Raw genomic sequence first — 12,541 nt, forward strand, 5'->3', positions numbered from 1 at the left:
AAAAGTCTGAATTTCTGTGTTTTCTTTGCAGGAGTAGGTTTTTGCTAGTGTTTTTAGTTAGTTGATTGCATTTTAGTGTTTGATTAAAAGTTTGTACTTTTATAGAACCTTGATAGGATGTCCTTTCATTTTTGAACCATTGTTCTTAAGTTGTAGGGGTTGCTAAAGTCAATAGCTCGCCCTAATTAGAGGTTTGCCGTTATCCCGCCAGTAATTCCAGTGGGATACCAACAAACTGACTGACCGTTGCCGGTGCCTGATATCCCGGAACGTGTGGGATATTACAGGTGCCGGAAATGGTAGGTGAATCCCAATTCCATGTAGTCCATAGGGCGGATTGCCGCTATTACCGGCACCGGTAATACTGGATGTATTTTGCTGATAGGGGTATGATTTACCTCTAGTTCCTGGCTGGAGGTTAATCAGTCAACCCCCACCGGCAAACTTGTAGTTTGGCAGTGCAGGAAAAGTGGCGGTATTGGAATTGCCACAACATTTTTCCCACACCGCCAAACTTATAATGAGGCCCATAGCCTACCCTCAGCCTGTGCGACCAAATAAGGAAAAGGAGGCGTATCTTGGGTTAGTAGTAGTGTGGGACTGAGTAGGCAGTTTTGGCACTACTCATCCCTGTACTCTAGTAGTAGTAATTTCATCACAGAACCTGCACAAGGATCACATCTGCAAACACCCTTATCTGGATGATTGGCTTCTGCTCAGTCAGGCCAAGTGGGGCCTGACTGAGAACCTGGAAATTATTGAGGCCGAGTTAACTACATATATAGAGATTTTGTTTACCCAAGATAAAGGTGGAGGAGCTTTGTTGCAAGGTTCAGTCCTCGCTCAGAACAAAGCTAGAGACGGCTCAGGCATGATGGAGGCTCCGGGGAGTAATGGAAGCCAACACCTTTGGAGTCCCATGGGAGAGATTTAATTTAAAGTTCAAAGTAAATGATTCAGAGTTGGTTCACTTTATGATTTTGCTGATTCCCCTATCCTTAACGAATTCGGTTTATGAGATGGAAGGGGCTTCAATCAGCTAGTCCCAAAAAAGGATTGGATCTAAATCATACGAGAGGAAAATAACACTTTATTTCCCTCTTAAGAAAGTTTTAAAAGATTCTTTTAGCGGATGAGGGAAAGGGTTTACACCGGCCCGGTTGTGTAAAGGGGCCCAGTTGGACTTAATGGCTTAATGGTAGTTGGTGCAATACAACATGCAAAAATTCTTATATCGAACATTGATTTAAGTGCAAACCCTCAGAGTTTCTGGACAGTCTCCACCAAACCCCCGGGGCTTTGGACACCTGTTATGTGCCAGACTTTGATTCCTCTTCTTCTTGTATGTACTCGAAATCTCCTTTTGTCCCTTTTAATAGGTATGCTACAAATACAGTTCAAGATAAGATACTCCAAGGAAATGTGACTAATCAGACCCTGGAGGAAATCAATCACGTTTTATATATTTTAGAGTCATTGTATGAGGGTTTTAAGATAGACATAAAAGGGTACCCAGTTATATTAGAGTGATTATTATTTAAATTCCATAACATCAATTTACATGTGGCCGCTAAAGAACCTTTATTCAACCATAACTTGTTTAAAGTAAAGGAAGCTGTGCCCTATGTTGCTCCACATGAAATGGGGAGGTGGTTATTAAAGCAATGGAGCCCGCTCTCCCTCCCTTCACACACATACGGATGGACGTTGGGAATGGTGAATGTATGACAATGAGAGAGGGAGCGTATGTTGACCGCTTAATTGTGGCAGATAGAATGATTGTTGCTGCTAGTGGTCCTGCCACCAACCTTGATGGTCTATTTACTGAGACAACAAAAAATGTTTCGGAAGCATTTCCCAAAACCATCCCAGTTTGCAAGCTTGCGATCCCAGTGATGGAAGCCATAAAAAGGGTACCTCCTGGTCCCCATTTGGAGACCAGGATGGGCTGGACAATTATAGGCCCGTAAGTATTGGCAGTAAATAAGGGTCAAAACAAGAGAAACATGCTAGTTAAAAATCCAAAAATTGTATAGCAAAGAAAAACACTAATCTGACTTCTCGCCGATTTTTTCGTAACCTCCTGGCCCAACCCCCAGTTAAGGTTCTCCTGTCAAAAACTGTATTAACATCTGATTTGGGACAGCCCTTGGCTACTCGGTCCGACCTCCCTAAGGTTCAACCTTGACACTTATTATCGACCTGTGTACCCAGGGTGGTGGAAGGTAGGACAAGAGGACAATGGTCCCTCATGAATATTCCCCCACAAAGGACCCGAGGAATGGGTCCTGAACGGGATGTGGGAAGTGTCCCTCAGCCTCCACCTACTGGGACTCCAATATCAAGTATATCTTTTAGAAATGGAACTATGTTGGGGAAAAGTTTAAGGGAGATTAATACTGATCATTATCTGTAGGAACCATGGGCCCATTTAAAAAGGAAAACATATAGGCACGAGGGTGGGTGCTTGTTATCAATTATCGGGGTAAAAACCTGGCCTGAATGAGCAACTTATGGACCACCCCTATGTGCTATTGTTTGAAAGCTTACTAGCTGAAAATATATCAGTACATTTGAATCAATCATCAGTTTTACAACCACTCTATGAGATCCCGAGGTTAAGAGAAATTTCCTTGGTGGATATTCAGAGAGTGGCTTTTGTTGACCGGATTCGCACTGATCGGGAAGTCGCATGCTTTGGCTCTAAATTGATATTCAACTTAGTGTTGCAGGAATGTGATAGTATAAGAACCTTTGGTTTTGATTTAACACATTTTAAAGTAGCATCTAATTCGAGTAATCCGGTTGAAAATGAAGCTAATTACATGTCTTTGGGGAGGGAAATGTATACTTTAAAACAGAAAATTAGAATATCGGAAGAGACAAAAGATTGGTCATGGTTGTTAAAAGCGACGAATAGTACATAACGATCAACTAAAGGCCCCCTTTGTCTCTCGTCAGGAACCTTTAGTAATACTGTCCTTGAACACTCAGGGGAACTCCACCTCTTTACAAAATTGGAAGTGGGAGTTAATTTAGGCAGTATAATTACATTTTTCTCCAGGAGACATAGTGAAAAAACATCCCCTTGTCTTTTAGATGTGTGCTTTGGGGTGCTGGCTCTTTATCTTAGATTCACATTAAAAATATTGTTTGAAGTTTTAGCTATTAATGTATATTGGCTCTCAGGTATGACCGAGTTGTGGACCATACTTGAGACTCTGTCTTGGGTGATGAATGATTGGTTGACTGAAGTAGAAGGTGGCCACATTATTCTTATGGGTGATCTAAATTTGTATTGCCTTTATTTAAATTATGTGAGTTATTCCGAGGATGATTTAGAAAGGAATAATATCAAGCAAAAACGCGGTTGGCCATGGTTGGACAGGTTAGGGGAATTTTGACTTGGTTCCTTGCATGACATCTCATATCGAACTATGGCTGTTCCCCCTACCTGGTCAAATGGAAATTCCCACTCATCAATAGATTATATATTTACTTATAGTTGGTTTTATTTGAAGTTCTCCCATTGCTGCATCACTCAAACTACTTGGAGTGACCATTCAATGCTAAAGGCATCCTTTGCAATACATCTGGAGAATCAATCAAAAGGGACGGTAATAGGGTCTGAAATCACGGTCTCGTCATCAGGTGAGAGGATCTCATGGAATCCAGCAAAGGCATTAAAAGTGAATGCCTTAGTTGCCGAAGTAATATCCAAGTTCTGAGTGAACCGATTTGGGTCATTTATCAAGGATGTGCTTAGGACTAATAAGGTGTTCAATAGGAAGGACCCTCGAATTCAATCCCAAAGCACATGCATGCTTATAGAGAGGAGCTGGCTACCCGAAAGAATGATATGAGGAAAAATATTAGAGTAATTAGTAAATGAATGGAGATTCATCTTGATGAAAAAAGATCTATGTGTTGGAAAGTGCGACAGAAATATCACAATTGGTTGCAACAACCAAGTATTAAAAGATCTCAGGAAGATGCCGAATTTATGATGTCCACCTTGAGGAATGAGAAAACAGCAGCCTTTTGCTGAGTGATTAATGGCTTAGATGCCTCCCAAGTTGATCAACAAATAAATGCTGTTTTGGAGGCCGACTGGGTATCACATTTTCAGAAACTATCCTCAATACCTAAGGGTGCAATTCCTTGTTTTGTGCTATTCAGGAAACAGATAATACACGCTGGATGAATGTGGGTTATGCTACAACACTTAATGTTATTCATTGTTTGAGTACTTCCCGAGCCCCAAGCCCTAATGAGCCATCAAATTTCTTATTTAAATCAATCCCAGAATTGTGGGACTCCATTCTGTCTTGTCTGTTTCATAATATCACAAACATTAAAGTGTTTCCTGATACTTGGTCTATTGCCCATATCCTCCCAATCTACAAAAAGGGTGTAAAATCAGACCCATTAAATCTAGTGGTATTGATGCGGACAGCAAGGTCTTTGCTTCAATCTTGCTGTCCCATCTGGAATGCTGGGTAGTGGACATGGGGCAATTGGCGATTGGAAATCTGGCAAACAGGTTTCAGAGAGAACATGGGCACATCATTAAACAGACTCTTATGTATTCAGCAACTTGTTGATAGTGGGAAATATGAATCAGTTTACATTGCTTCCGTCGATTTGACAGCAGCTTTTGATTCAGTCGACCGTAATCTGTTGTGATTTAAATTGCAAGAATTTGGGATTCCATCGCACCTGTTACAGACGTTAGTGGGCCAGTATTCTACTTCAAAGAGACAGGTCTGCTTGAATCAATCTGGTCGGATCTCTAAGACTGTAGACTTATACCAGGGTGTCAGGCAGGGATGCGTTTTGGCTCCCTGCCTGTTTAATATATATATGGCTGATGTAGGGAAATATCTTTTAGCTGTCACCTCCGTTTCGAATATCAGCACCCTATTGTTATTAAATGTACGGCGCTCCCGACAGCGGGTGCATTTTATTTAAATAGGGCACCTGTCACACCTTCTCCCACCACGCCAGATCGGGTGAGACCTTGAAAGACTCCAGCTGGTGTGGCGGGGGTTAATGGTGTCCCGGGCGGTTGCCCAAGTGGCCCTGCCCTAAAGCCGGCCCTGCCTACAAGGAGGAGAAGGGGAATGTGTCTAGATCTTTGGCAACTTGACTGAAGAGTGTGCAGCCCTATGATGACAATCTGCTAGGGTGGCTTTGATATATGTGTGATATGGCCTTCACACGTCTCTGGAGCAGATGCTCTTATTGACCGAGCAAGGAAACACCAAGAGACCCTACTGACTAGGGATCCTACTTTGTCTGGAACGTCCTCATATTTCAAAATTTTAGCTTGTTCTGTCTATCCCAGTCCCACTCTATGCACCGATTACTCTCCCAGCCTGCTCCTGCATTCGGATCTAAAATCTTCAGTGTTGTGGTATGCTAATGTTTATTTGTAAAGCACCTATACACAAGGCAAGTGTTTCAAAGTGTTCAAGGAGGGAGGGAACAAGGGGAGGAAAAATAACAGTCATTCAGAGCCCTTGACTTTCTGAACGATAGAAGTCTGCCCAGGCAGAGTAAGTGCATAAACACAATTAACAGTGTAGATAACAGCAAATAGGTCTGCCGACGATTCTGCAGTTTTTCCAAGAGCACAGAGGCGCCACCATGCAGGAGGAGAGACTGGGAAGAAAAGACAGACGATCTTCATAGCATGGTACGTTCAGATTGTGCAAGTGCACAGACGGTACAGGAGAGAGAAGGGGAAGGACAAGTGCAAGGGGGGAATCCAGGTGCACCCAGTTAGTCATGAACTGGGTAAGTGCTGAGAGAGGCCATTCACATGGGTCATTGGCTAAGTGTAGTGGCAATGAGGCAAGTGCAGGCCCTGAAGCAAGTGCTGGAGGACAGGCAAGGGTGCCAGGGACCTGTGAGACTCTGAGGTACGCCCGGCAGCCAGTCAGCATGCTGTGTGGAAAAGGAGGGAGAGAGGGATAAAGCAGAGAGAGAGGTTAGCAGGGCAGAGGGAGAGAGAAGGAAGAGAAGAGGAATGTCTTAAGCAGTTTCTGGAATTTAAGGAGGTCAGGCTTAAGACTGAGGGTGGCAAGGAGGCTATTCCAGAGGCAGGCCCCTACTGAGGATGAAGACCTCCCTCCAAATCTCTGCTTAGAGAACTGGCTCACTCACAGAAGGTTGGAGGTGGATGAGCAGAGGGCTCGGGTGGGACAGTATTTAGGAAGGCATTGATGCAGATAGGTGGGTTCCAGGCTCCATAACGCCTTGTGGACAATTCAGGGGGCTTTGAACTTGATCCTTGCAGCCACTGGGAGCCAGTGGAGGGATTTTTCAGCACAGGAGAGATGCGGTCCCTGGGCTTGAGGCCAAGGATAAGTCTTGCAGTTCTGTTCTGGATGAGTTGGAGAGGGCACAAGGCAGAGGCAGGGGGGTTGAGAAAGAGGCTGTTGCAGTAGTCCAGTCTTGAGAGAACCAGGGCTATGGAGACAGTGAGTCTCTGGGGGAAGGTGAGAAAGGGAAGAGTGCCTCTGAGGAGGTGCAGCTGGTAGTTGGATTGTTTAGAGATGTCCGAAATGTGAGTGGAGAAAGAGAGAATGGAGTCAAGGATGACCCCAAGTTTTTTTGCCTCACAGGTGGGTTAGGGCACAGGGCCAAGGGAGGCCGGCCAGAGTGGGAGTGGGAAAGCAGGAGCATGAGGCCCAATGCAAATGATCTCAGTCTTACTAGCATTGAAGCAGAGGTTGTTTGCAGCACACCATGGCTGAATTATGGATAGACAGTTAGATATGAGCAAGGTAGAGGAGGTGGCTGAGGGTAGCCTGAAGGAGAGTTGCGTGTGGTCCGCATAAAACTGGAAGTTAGAGGAGAAGCTGGAAATCACATGTGCCAGGGCAGCCATGTAGACATTGAAAAACCAGGGGGATAGGTTAGAACCCTGGGGGATGCCACAGGTTGAAAGAGTGATAATAGTGACAAAGGCCCAAAGTTCCACCTGGGGTGGGTGGTCAGAAAGGAACAAGGTTAACTATGCCAGAGCCTGACCTGTGATTCATAGGGTGTCACAGATACGTGCGATCAGGATGTTGTGGTTTACTGTGTCAAGGGCAGAGGAGAGGTCACGAAGAATGAGGAGAGGGATAGTGCTAGTGTGAACATTTGAGAGCAGGTCTTCACGGGTGTTCAGAAGAGCAGTTTCTGTGCCTCTGGATGCTCTAAAGCTACACTGATGATCGTGAAGGCAACCAGCAGTTTCACTGTGGGCTGAGAGATAGCCAGCCTCTCCAGGAGTTTGCCCAGGAAAGTGGCGGGTGGAGATGGGGCAGTAGTTTGCCAATATGGAGGGGTCAGCAGAGGGTTTCTTAAACAGAGGGTGCACAAGGGAGTGCTTTAGAGAAGCTGGGAAAACGTCAGTGGCAAAAGAGAAATTGCAGAGATCAGCCAAGGTTGGAGCAAGAGAGTCAATGTTGTCCTTAATGGTTTGGAGGGGCAGGGGCCACCTGTTTGGATGAGGCCTTCATAGACCGGACTTGTCTGGCGGCCTTCTCAGGTGTGATGGGAGTGAGAGAAGAGAGGAGAAGTGGTGGAGGGGCCAAGGGAGGCTCCAGGGGTGTTGGTGTATGATGTGGAGTGGAAGTGAGAGAGGGAAGGATGTCGTGGCCTTTTTGCAGTGAAGTGAGAAGCCAGGGCTGAACAGAGGCCCTGGGTGAGTGAGACAGAAGAGGAAGCTGTTACAGGATTGGCCAGTTACATACAGACTTTGAAAAGTTCAGCCGTGTTGTTTGATGCCGCGGAAATGCGGGCTTGAATGACAACTCTTTTCTTGGTGTGGATGCAGAGTCGATATTGCCTTTGAAGGAGGTGGCAGGCCAGTTTGTCAGAGGGTCCTACATTTGCGTTTGAGGGCAGCCAGATCAGGGTCGTACCAAGAGTTGCACTTTTTAGAAGGCTTCAGTTGGACCCTCATGACAGGGGCAAGAGTGTCAAGGGTGTTGGAGATAGAGAGATTGAAGTTGCCGAGGGCTGTGTCATGGTGGGAGTCAGCCACAGGAGTAGGAAGTGGAGAATAGGTGGAGGCAAAGGCGGCCACTGTGACTCTTTTCATGGGTCTGTTGACTTTGAATACGAGTGGCCGCACCGGGTGTGCCGGTGCAAGAAGAGAGGAGAGCTTCAAGTGTGAAGAGAGAAGAGAGTGGTCCAGCCGAGATAGGGAGGTAGTGGACGGATAGAGAGATGGATGTCGGTAGAGATGAGAGCATCCAAAGTGTGGCCCGCTGTGTGCGTGGAGTCAGAAGGTAAGATAGAGAGGGAGAGGGAATCGCATAGGTTGCTTAAAGGTCCTAAGAAGTCTGGAGAGTCCAGATGGATGTTGAGGTCAGCCAACAGGATGAGTTGAGAGGAGGAGGAGATTAGAGAGGAGGCTAGGTCAGCCCATTCCGAGAGGAAGAGAGTGGATTGTCCTGGTGACCGATAGAAGGTGGACATTATGAGAGAGGATTTAGGAGAGCGTGTGAGCCTGCAGACTAGGCATTTGAAAGAGGAGTAGGCCAGAGTGGGGAAGATGGACACAGGTATTCATTCTGGGAAGATCAATTCCACTCCCCCTCTTCACCCCTTGGGCCTGGGGATAGAGAGCATCTTGTATCCTTCAGGGAGGAGAGTATCACAGCTCATGACAGAGGTGTCCTTGAACCATATCTCTGTGCTGGTGAGCACAGCACATCAAGATCCATGCTTTCAAGGAGGTTGCAGATGTCGGACAAGTGTTTGACAGCGGAGCAAGAGTTTAGCGTGGCAATGTAAAGCAGTTTACCATCTTTGAACGTCTTCTGCGGGTGGCGCAGGTGATGGTGGTCCCCCTCGAGGGTGGAAGGGGAGCCAGAGGAATAGTGGAGGATGGCGGAGAAGCCAAGGCTGGCAAGGGAGCCGGGACAGTAAGGCTAGGCTAGGGTGCCTGTGCAGAGGCGGAGGAAGGCAGATCAAAGCAAGGGAGACTGTGCAGAGGAGGCAGAAGGCACGGTAGGCAAGGTAGCCTGTGCAGACGAGCAGGAAGACACAGAAGGCAAGGGAGCCTGTTCAGGGGGGAGGTAAGGTTTGAGAGGCGAGGAAGGAGCCTGTCAAAGAGAAGAAGGTTCGGTTGTGGACCCTGAACCATGACGATTCCATTTAGATCGACATCAATGATGACCCTGGAAATGGCACAGATGTCGATGAGGACCTCACAGGGGGTGCTACCATTAATGGGAGAAGAGGCAATAGGAGAGAGAAAGGCGACCATGTACCGGGTCTAGAGGCCAGGTGAGGGAACGACAAAGAGGATGTCTGTGTCTCTGTGGCGGAAGCTGTGACATAAGTGTCTGCAATAAGAAGGCCTGGGTTCGAGCCCAGTACGTCCTTCTTAAGTTTCTTTCAGCCAGATTTAATGAGAGGAGAGGGATAGGAAATAGAGACACAGTTAGAGAACTTAGGAGAGATAGATAGTGACATAGCTAGCTGCAATGGAGAGGAGGGCACTTACCAGACTGATGCACTGAGGCACATGAACGGGGGTGCCAAGAGTGTAGGAGACAGTGGGTGCCAAGGGTGGGGGTTATCAGACACAAGCACTTACTCTATAGGAAACAGGCACATCTAAAGACGATTTACAGGCACACACAATTTCTATGCAGAGAGGGGGCACAGCTAAAATGTTTTTGCAAACAAACAGGCAATTTCTATGCAGTAGGGGGCACAGCTAAACACGATTTTTCAAACAAACAGGCAATATCAAGGAGCACAGCTAAAAACGATTTTCAGGCAAACAAGACATATCTATGCAGTAAGGCGACACAGCCATAAAAGATTTTTCAAACAAACAGGCACTATCAAGGGGCACAGTTAAAAACGATTTTCAAGCAAACAGCAGACTTTGAAGGGCAAAGGAGGAGCATCATGGCAATACGCTAGATGGTGAAGTGAGTCCGAATGAGTGCAGGCAGAAAAAAGAGTCACCGTAGAGCATGGGGCGTTATCTAAGTTGAAGACTTGGAAGGCAGAGAAGAAGAGATTCTATGGGGCTGAGGCAGCCACTAAACTCAATTAATGGCGCAGGTCGGGAAGAAACAGTCAGGCAGAGCATTGAGTGCTGATATGCTTTTGAAAGCATATTGACTGATGGTGCCAGGAAGTTGGGCCCAGAGCACGTTCAGGAGGAGAGGGCCGGCTAAAGTCTGCCGGTCCCCATTAGGTCATTATGTTTTTTCCAAAGCCAATCAGCGTGCAGGTAGGCGGGTGAGGAAGGACTCAAGGAGCCTCGAGGAGGGCGGCGGCCATCTTGGAATTGCTGCAAGGCCGGTAAAGAAAAAGGCCTATTAATAAAGATCTCCCATCTGGCAGAGTGCTTGCAGCCCAAGAGTGTTTGTGGGCGATGAGGCAGGGTTAGCAGGCAGTGTGGTGAAGATAGCATCATTTTTTTAAATATTATTTCGTTCTGATTTTTTCAAATTTAGAAAACTTTCTTCTTCTTCATTTATAAGGCAAGCCCCCACTGTGTAATAGTTGGATGGCATTGGTCATTCACCTCTCATGGAAAGACGTTTCTTTTTGTGCTCCTATTTGGAGGACCCTTCACAAATGTAGGACCCGACTGGGAGAGGGAGCTATGACATGTCGTTGCAAGCCCACTGAACTCATTGCAGGCATTTCACAGCAAGGCCACTCACCTCTTTCCCAACACGTTGCAGACATATCATTGTAAGCCAAGTCATCAAAATGTTTTTTTTTACCACTTCACCACCAGCGATCAGTGACAGAATGACTACTGCTCTGCAGGAGTACAGGGATGAGTAGTGCCTAAACCACCTTAAGTGGTATAGCATGGCTAGGCCAGGCTATACGCTTCAAGAGAGGTGTGAGCTGATAACAGCAGAACAGCAGTAACCCAAACAACTTCAGTACAATGGTCCGAAAACGGTTCCATAAACATACAGACTTTTAATGAAACAGTAAAATGAGGTCACTAGAAAACAATAGAAAAACTCATCCCGATAAAAGAAACACAGAGATTGCACACTTTTTTGAAAGGGACTATGAGTGAATGAACAGAGGTTTAAAAGTCACTATTCTCAGTAAAGTTAACTAGGTGGAAAGGGCCTCTCCAAAGTACCTTGTTCTTGTATTTGGGGTTCAACACTGTTGAGTCAGGCTTTTTGTGTGTTGAACCGGTAGTTTGGGCGCTTGTGGTGCTGGGCCAGCGTCGAGGGTGTAGGAGGAGGTAGGAGGGGGTGGGTGGCGCTGCCCAGTTCAACAATGCAGTGCCGTTTGGCTGCACAGCAAATTGCAAGGTGCAGACACTGGGTAAGGCGGCCGTTGTCAGATCAGTGGTGCTGAAACACTCAGCAGCCTTAGGTGCAGAAAAGCAGAAAATGGCCTTTGGCGGCTAGGGGCTCGGCTGGCTTCAGACAGCATTGCGATATTGCAACTGTGTTCACTTGAAGCTCGAAGAAGCTAGTGAACTTGCAGTGTTGAGTTGGAGATGCTATAACACTCAAGGAGTCTCAAATGTGGACACAGTGAAGCTTCACCATTGAGGGAACTGAGATGTAGATAGAGGCAGTTGATCGTCAAGGTCCAGGATGACTCTGGTGGTTTTCATGCTGCAGTTTGGACTGTTTCAAAGGTGCCCAAATGTGTGTTGAGGTGGTTCAGAGATGCAGGAACAGCCAGGGTTCATATCCTTGGTTATGCAGTTGTTGAGAGTCCCAATGAAGGGGCTCCAGGGCAAGGTATATCCTTTGGTTGCACTTCCACTCCAGGGAGCTTGGCTGGCACCTATGGGGGATCTTTCACCTCTACTAAGCAATAACCTATTTTCATAGCAGCCATTAGAGATAGGCCTTGGTCTAGCAGTAGTCACTCTTGCTGCTCCATGGGAGTGGTTAGGGGACAGAGCGCACGCCTGCTTTTGATGCCTTTTGTCTTCATCTCTATGGCAGCGGGCGTTGGAACGAAATTCACTCATATCCTAGGCCCATAAGTGTATGCTTCTTCCTCTCTTAACGACCCAATGATGAACCAAAGAATGAGGGGTCTCCGCTCTTCCTTTGAGGGAGAAATGTCACAGGGGATTGGTCCAAAGCAAGTCTGCACTAAGGGGTCCAATGCAGATTTTTGTAACAAGTGCCCTTTAACTTATGACATCACAGCCAGAGTATAATTCCAGCAGTAAATGGAGAAGACAGGAAAAACAAAGAGAGCCATAAAAGAACTCATGATGATGAGACCCTTCTCAAGGCCAACCTTCCCTCTCTGGCTACTGTAACCCCCCCCCCCAGATGCCTGTTAACTTCAAAATGATATCGTAGTGTGAAGACGTCTCTCAGTGCCTGCCTTTGAAACATGGGTTCCAGGTGTACCTCCTGAGGGATGTTTCCATGCCCTGTGGGAAAGGTGTTACCCTTCTGGCTGTATAATCAAATGGGTAGCATCCTGGCTTGTGTTCCACATGGCAGCTGTGCAGGCATTCAGCTTGGACGACCAATATAGATCAGTCATGTCATAGTTAGCCCAG

This window comes from Ambystoma mexicanum, chromosome 1p (genome assembly GCF_040938575.1).
Source record: "Ambystoma mexicanum isolate Mex_15411 chromosome 1p, UKY_AmexF1_1, whole genome shotgun sequence".
Lineage (NCBI taxonomy): Eukaryota > Metazoa > Chordata > Amphibia > Caudata > Ambystomatidae > Ambystoma > Ambystoma mexicanum.